Source organism: Camelus bactrianus, chromosome 10 (genome assembly GCF_048773025.1).
Source record: "Camelus bactrianus isolate YW-2024 breed Bactrian camel chromosome 10, ASM4877302v1, whole genome shotgun sequence".
Classification (NCBI taxonomy): domain Eukaryota; kingdom Metazoa; phylum Chordata; class Mammalia; order Artiodactyla; family Camelidae; genus Camelus; species Camelus bactrianus.
In genome coordinates, this window is record NC_133548.1 from 11187188 (window position 1) to 11195830 (window position 8643).

Consider the following 8643-nt stretch of genomic DNA (forward strand, 5'->3'; position numbering starts at 1 on the left):
GAGGCCACCAGAGAAGTCATCTCTGAGTCACCCTAGAAAGACTGTCCCAGCACTGCTGGAGAAATAGTGCCTACTTGAAGGAGAAAAGAAAAAGACACTGGTTTGAGGCCCGGGACTACCACAGCCCAACTCCTTAACGCATGAAGATAACATCTCTGCTCTTTTTTATACATACTTATTTTCATACTGTTTTTCCTTATAGGTTATTACAAGATATTGAATATAGTTCCCTGTGTGATACAGTATAAACTTGTTGTATATCTATTTTATATATAGTATTTAGTATATGCAAATTTCAAACTCCTAATTTATCCCTTCCCATCCCCTTTACCCCCTGGTAACTATATAAGTTTGTTCTCTATGTCTGTGAGTCTGTTTCTAACAGCTGTGCGTTCACATTTGAGGACCAGCTAAAGCACCACCCCCAGAAATGCCCCGAAGTCAGCAAGGGAAGAGGCTTTGTGACACTGACCAAGGGAGAGGAGACCACAGAACACTCCTTAGAGAAAAAGATCTCATGCTACTGGTGGGGGCGGGAGGAGGGCACTAAACACCATGACCCTCAGGTTGGGGAGGATGACTACCTCTTGATATGCAGCTGGGGTGAGATAGGCTGGTTTTGAGTTTATCAGTTAGCTGACTTCAAGTGAAGTTATCTGAGAGGAGTGCTAATAATGTATATCCATAAAGGGTTCATAGGGTACAGGAGAGGGGAGAAAAGGAAAATGTTGCTGTGGTGGTTAGTCTGTTCACATTCAGTCCCCAGTACCTCCATTAAAGATAAATAAATAAATTTATTTGGGAACAGCAGAGGAATTGCCATTCAGGGCAAGCAAACTATGGTAGACCACAGGCACATCCAGAGAATAAAGGAGGAGAGCACTGTTTTATAGAGGAAAGAAGAAAGCTAGAAGGGGTTGCTTTGAGCAACAATTCCTTGGAGGAAAGTGAGAGTTCGAAGCGGCGGTTCTTATCGGCTGCAGACAAGGGAAGCGCGCCGCTGCTGGGCGCCTGCAGCTTCTGTTGCCGGTAAGAGGGAATCGTCCTTCCTCCTGCTGAACAATGCAAGCTGCGATGAGTGACACATGCGTGGAAGCCCTCCCTTCGCGGCTTCCCAACTCCGATTTTGGGTTAGGTCTCCTTAACACCTTTTCACACTAGTGACGTGCCAGGTCAACTCCAGTGACAGCATAAAGACTGCAATTCTTATCTGGAGCAATTAGCCCCATCCAGCCCTATGGAGTTTGTGGTCCAATGTCCAGAAAACAGGTTGCAAAAATCAGATCTCATGGTAAAGCATTTTTTATTTATTCTGAATCAGTGCCAAACAAGGCCCAGGTCATCAGATTCTGCAGACTAAATGGGCACCAACAAAATGTCTTTTACTTGGAAAATAACTACAAAGCCTGGAAAGCTGGACGCGTGTGCCTAATGCGGTTTATCCAAATTATACTTGGCCAGAAGAAAAGGGAGTCTTCGGGTGTGGTAACCTGAGGTTTTTAGGAGAAGTGGGGTGCGGGAGGCTGTGGATAGAATCTCTACAGAGGCTGTGATGCTGTGAATCCTTGCATAGGTCAGACTCATGGTGTTGCAATCATAATTCAGAACTGTGCAAAATTTATACTTAGTCCCTCCCTCTTCCCATCCCATCTCTCTCCTCCTCCTCTCTTTATGCTTCTCTCTCAAGGATCTCAGGGTCCTTATGATGCCCAGCCTGCTAAACACATGCAAAGTCACAAATTCCTCCCCAGAAGAGTCACAGCCCCTCAGAAGAGCTTATTTGGAGATTATTAGGGGGAGTACGGTAGAAAGAAGATTCTACCCTTTCAAGTGCATGTCTAGTTAGTGGAAATTAGGGCAGAGAATTTACCAAAAGAAATGGAAAACTTCAAGAAGAAAACACTGTCACTCACCAGCTAATTCCCACTGCAGATTTGGAGACATACTGAATGGTCCCAGAGAACTCAGTGATGTGGCTGGAAGCCTGGACCATTCATTACACAGAATGACTTAGAGTCTCCCTTCTCCTAGCTCTTCTCATTTTCTTAATGTTTCTTGGTTCTTTATCTAGACTAATGTTTCAGCCAAAATGCTTGCTTTAGACAGTATCCAGATGCCAAGGACATTGGAGAAATCCCTGAGGGAAAAAAATCCGAGTTCAAGAAAGTGAAGACAGGACTTCCTAAGGGGGGAGTGTGAAACTCAGCCTCTACTGTAATACAGGCAGAAAGTTCCCAGTATTCCATAAGTCATGCCCTTTCATTCGAGCCTCGGAAAATCCCTGGAAGGAGATACCAATATCCAAAGGGTATGGATAGGGGACTGAGACCTAGAAAGGATGAGCGAAGACTGGCAAATGGTCAAGCTGGAATTTACCTGACTCACATTTACCTGACTCTGAAACACTCCACTCTTTCCTAGATAAGACTACATCTCAGAAGCAATTTTTATGGGTTCTCTCCTCGAGATCGCACAAATGTTCAAATTTGTGTCCAAAGTTCACTTTGACTACTCTCTCAAACATTAAGGAGAATATGCTGACATGGTGTTTATTTGAATAGCGTGGCATGATCACTTGTTCATGTTTAAGCATCCTTCTGGTCACATAGTGAAGAATGTATTGAGGAAAAGTAAGACTGGAGCTAGGAAGTCAAACCAAGAGCTTGAGGCCACTGTCTGGGCAAGAGGTCGCAGGAGCAGGGACCATGGTGATGACAGTAGGGATGTAGAGAAGTGACTGGACTCAAGAGAGAACTGGAGGCTCAGCTTGGCGGCTTGATGAATGACTAGATGTAGAGACAAGAGACTGAAAGTAAAACTCAATTCCCATTCCTTAAAGAGAAGGCAGATTTCAGTTAAGAACAGGAAGTGAAGGCAAAATTTCAAGAGTTGATGGTGTAGCTTGTTTACAAGGGAGCAAGCGTTCCAGGTGGCTTCATGAAACAGCTGGGGAAGGGAGGGGAACAGGGAGAAGTGGGCTGCACGATGGAGTCACGGAGCATCACAGGGAAGCGGGGCAGGGAGGCTGGTTCCAGGGACTGAGGTATTTCAGGTATAGGCACACCTTGGAGACACTGCAGGGTCAGTTCCAGACCCCCGCAACAAAGCCAACATCACAATAAATGAGTCACATGAATTTTTTGGTTTCCCAGTGCATAGAACTGATATGCTTATGCTAGACTGTAGTCTATTAAGTTGTAATAGCTTCATGTCTAAAAAACAATGCATATGCCTTAATTAAAAATATCTTATTGTTTCCACCAAATCAGCTTTACAACAAACGTTAAAGGAAATTCTCTGATCATCAAAAAATAAGAAAAGAGAACAAAAAGAAGAAAGAGGGGGAAAAAAAGACCTATAAAAGATTGCATTGGCAATTTGGGGTCTTTCATGATTCCATATAGATTTTAGAATTATTCATTCTAGTCTGTGAAAATTGTCATGAATATTTTGACAAGAGTTACATTGAACCTGTAGATTGCTTTGGGTGGTATGGCCATTTTAATAACATTGCTTCTTCTAATCCAAGAGCACAAGATATCTTTCCATTTCTTTGTGCCATCTTCAATTTCCTTCATTGGTATTTTACAGTTTTCAGAATATAGGTAACTGCCTTGGTTAAGTTTATTTCTAGGTATTTTGTTGTTTTTGATGCAGTGGAAATGTTTATGCCAGTTATAAAATTCTGGCTTTCGAAGTGCAAAAATAAAAGTAAATGAAGGGCCACAAATGGCAAAACATCCTTCTTTTATATGGGTGAGCTGTATTCCATTGGGTATGTATGCTACAACTTCTTTATCCATTCATCTGTCGATGTGCACCTTGGATGTTTCTGTATCTCGGTGATTGTAAATAATGCTGCTATTAATAGCAGGGTGCATGTATTCTCTCGAATTAATGTTTTTGTTTTTCTCAGATGTGTACCCAGAAGTGGAATTGCTGGGTCGTATGGTGCGTCTAGTTTTAGGTTTTTGAGAAGCCTCCATGTTGTTTTCCACGGTGGCTGAGCCAATTTACAGTCTCACCAGTGGTGTACAAGGGTTCCCTTTTCTCCACATCCTTGCTGACTTTTGTTACTTGTGTTCTTTTTGATGATGGCCATTCTGATCGGTGTGAGATGGTGTCTCACTGTGATTTTGATCTGCAGTTCCCTGATACTGGTGATGTTGGGCAACTTTTCATGTTCCTGTTGGCCATCTGCATTCCCTCTTTTGGAAAAATATCTATTCAGTTCTTCTGCCCACAAAAACTTTTTAAAATTTTAAGAATTAAGGAAATAGTATAAAATTTGAAAAAAAAAATCTTATTGCTTAAAAATGCTAAACATCATCTGACAACACAGGGTTTCCACAAACCTTTAATTTATGAAAAATGCAATATCGGTGAAGTACGTTAAAGTGAAACACAATAAAATGAGATCTGCCTGCACCTGGATCTCTGGTGCTCATCCACAATTCCACTGCTACTTGGTGGCACAGTTGGAATTCTAAAACTAAATCTGAGACCACAAGCACGTTTCTCCCTTTCTCTGGGCTTCTGTTTCTGTATATTATGAAGTATGTGGGTCAGATGATTTGCAACCTCTTCCAGGACTAACATTCCATAATTCTATCTTTTAAGGACTGATCTTGCCACTTACTAATTATGGATTTGGGGCCAAAGCGTTCTTTTTTAGGGTTTAGTTTCTTCATCTCAAAATGGTAATAACAATTCCCCATGCTGCCCAGTCCTCAGAGTTTCTGCAAGGATCAAATAAGGTCACCAGCGACAGCCCTTGGAAAATGCCCCAGTGCCAGATAAAAGACCTTGCTCCTCCCTTGACCTCAACAGCAACAAGGAGATATTTAAACTTTCATCCCTGGATGTCACTCATGCTGCCTTAGTGAATTAATTTTGGTGTTTTGGTGGGAATGAGAGGAGCCTGAGATTTATTAAGCAAAGTATCTAGACCTTCTCCAACTTCTTCCTCCCAGGACCTGGCGGGAATCCTGAGACCAGGACCAAACTGGGACCTGTGAATTGCAGGCATCCCGCCTGAGTACCGAGGACAGAGCCTTATCCTATGTCTCCTGTGATCAGATCCAGGGTCTGAATAAACAGAACTTTCCCATGTATCCCCATGTGGACACATCCCAGTTACACAAAAGGTCTGCCAAATCCTGTAATAGACTGCTGTGTCATGTGGTGGTGCCTGTGAAAGTATGTGCCCTTGAAAGTTGCTCCAGGAAAATAAATGATATCAAACAAGGACCTGGGACTGCAACTTAATGGATGGGTATAGAAGTGAATAATAGAAGGCCCTAAAGCTTCTTGCCTACTTATGTTTCTGGAGTGCCTAGTCTAGTGTTCTGCACATAGTTTTTCAATACATCTTCTTTAATAAAAAGCAAAAATCTTATTTCATTAAAAGAAGTATTTGCATAAAGTAATTTAAGAAACCTCTAAATAGCTTAGATTCATTGTAAAAAAAAAAAAAAGCCAGGAATATGTTGATTTCCTTGGACAAATAACATCTTGGGAACAAGATGGTGTGTGCTCTGTACTTATGCCAAGATGAGATAAAAATATCCCTGCAGGTGTAACCTGAGCACTAGACCCACTCGGGGCCTGATAGACTACTGTGTATTCCCGGGAGGCTTCGACTTTGATCAAAAAGTAGTGGATGGAAGGAACTTTGAGTTGCCTCTTCTGGGAAGAAAAGGGTGTGTTCTATGAGTGGGAAGAAAACTAAAATGGCTCAGTAACCAAAAATGGTCAGTTATGACAGAGACATTGTTCTCTGAGCATATAATCTTCTCTTTTTTATTGTGGCAAAAATCATTTTCTCTTTTTAGAACAGGGAAATATTACATTTCCCAGTAACTCACATAGTTAAAGACCATGTAATTACGAACTTGCCAATGGGAATGTGAGCATGCGTGGCATGTCACTTCAGATCCAAAACAGTTTAGACTGGATGTGATGTTTTCTGCACCCTGTCTCCACCCACATGACTGAAAGCAAAAGAACTCTGAGATAACAAGAGTTTTGAGATGGAAGAATCCCAGGTCTCTGACTCACTGTTGGAAGAGGTCCATCAAGACAACTCCTTGATCAGCATCTCACAGTGCCATGAAAGAAAAATAAACCTTATTTCTGTTAAGCCACTGAGACCTGGGGAATGATTTGTTACCTGGGCATAGCCTAGCCCACCCTGACTAATACACTCCTACTATTAGCAGGGAAACAGATTTAGTTTGGGTAAGTCACACAGTACATCTGATGCTTACAAGTGCTGCAGAGAAACATAGGACAGGGAGAGCCAAAAGACGTGCCAGGGAGAGAACTATAGGAAGGGAGGTCTCACTAAAAAGATGCCATGGGAGGAGAGTCTGTAAGGAGACTGCCACGTGGCCATTCGGGGGAAAAGTTTGCCAGGCAGAAGAAACGACTGACCGCAAAGACCCTAAGGCGGGAGGGAGCCTGTCTGCAGTTTTGGAAGCAGAGCAAGAGGCAAAGAGGCCAACGTGGTAAAAAGAAGAGTTGCAGGAGGTAAAATCAGGGCAGTGCCAGGCAGGGCCAGCCTGTGCAGAGTCTTGCAGTCCATGGTAAAATCTGCGGCTTCTGCCCCAAGCTGGAAAGCCTTTGTGGGGTTTTGACCAAAGGACTAACAGATATGCCTAAGGAGGGGCTGTGTTTAGATGAAAATGTAGGAAGGTGAAGTTAGAAGCAAGCAGGAGATAGAGGGCTGAACCGGGGTGGTCACGGCGGATGCTGTAAAGGCAGAGCCAAAAGCATGTGCTACCTGACTGGACGTAAGGTGCAAGGGCCATGAAGAGGCACCCCTCAGATCTCCCACTGCAGGCGTGATTCATCCCAGCAGCTCTCTCTTTGCCCTGAGGCCATACTTTTCACACTTCTTTTTTATTTTTTTTATTTTATTTTTTTTTATGGAGGGACTGGGGATTGAACACAGGACCTCGCGCATGCTAAGCTCGCGCTTTACCGCTGAACTATACCCTCCCCCAAAGTGATGCTTTCCGAGGCTGCCCCTGCCCTCCCACAGCAGGAAGACCGGGACTCCTCTGATGGGGTGTCTCTCTCAATCTCCTCTTATCGCCTTAAGAGGACTCAGATCTGGGTTTCAGAGTAACAGCTCTCCTAGCCCCCACCCCCGCCTCGATGCCTCCTGTTTTGTCTCCGGGTGTGCCCCCAGTAATTCTGTTGCACATCTAACCCTGATCAGAAGTCTCAGAGCTAAGTAAGAGAAAGTAATTTCCGAACAAGATCTTCGATCTAGGAAACTAGAGGGTTGACGATGCCTGAACGCGTGCATGCATGAGTAACACCCCCAGGTCCCCGTCTGTCTATGCGTACCGCGCATAGCTGGGTAAGTCGCACCTGCATTACCTGGATGGCCTCATAGGCAGCAGCCCTTTGTGATGCTCCAGACGGCGTCGCCGGGCCACTCTGCCAGCAGAGGGCAGCAGAGGTGCCCAAGGCCGGCGGAATTAGGACCCCGGTTTCAGAATGAATATCCCTACTGAAAGAAGCTGGAGCCCATCAGTGCAAACTGTTGTGGTGACAGGAGACTTGAGCCTACTGCACAGTATCTAAGAGACGTTGCCCAGCTTTTATGATGACCCAGCTTCTGGGAACACCACGACCTCAGCGCATCGTGGCCCGAACACTTGCCACTAAAAGACACTTGGGAGGTTACCGTCTGAGCAAGGAAGAGATCCGAGCAGAACCTGCAGCACATGACAGTGCCATCCCTTAAAGGTGACTGTCCTGTGCCACGGACATCTCTACCCAAGGGCTGCAGGGGCACAGGGAATAACAATGTGGGTTTTTTGACACTCAGCTGGGGAATGGAAAGGGAATGGCATTGCAGAACATTTAACTGGAAATGCCTGAAAATTATGCCCCCCTCTTGCGCCTACTAAGATTTCTGGTCCATGGTAAGGAATTGATAAATATTTATTAAATAAATGAAGAAATGAATGAGTCAAAATAAATTTTTTTTAAAGACAGGAGAGAATACTTTTAGCTTCATGTTGTTACTTTTTGTGTCAAAATTGTATTAGGCACACACAACTCTGTTAACACAAGTTATCTGTGCAACAGGAGAATTTTCCACAGTATGCCCATTGTAATGAAGAGTTTCTGTGATGAAACAAGTTAGAAACAAAGGCATCTAAGTGACAAGGATGGAAAAGCAAATAAAAGGACAGTGGAATTACCATCTTTTCCCCACTTTTTTTGGACTGGTTAAGTGTGTGTGCATTTGACAGTTCCTGCTACTGAGGAAGCTGCAGAGAAACGGGTCCTCTCCCTGTGTTGCTGGTGGAAATGTACATTTGAGCAGCTTTGGGAGGGTGGTTTTAGAAGCCATGTTTTGATGGAGAGAAATTCTGCTGAAGAGAAACAAAGCTTTCTAGATCAGGTACTTTTGTCCTGGGCCCACAGATCTCCCAGAGGTTTTGTTAAAAATCAGAGAATCACTGAACTTGACGAGAAAAAAATTCACATCTTCATTTTTTATTAACTGCCAGCCATAATTTAGCACTTCCTTTCATCGTGAATGTATGCACCAAACTACAGTAGATATATATTACCTCTGACTTTGTCATGAATCATAATCAGATATTTCGTATCTGATTG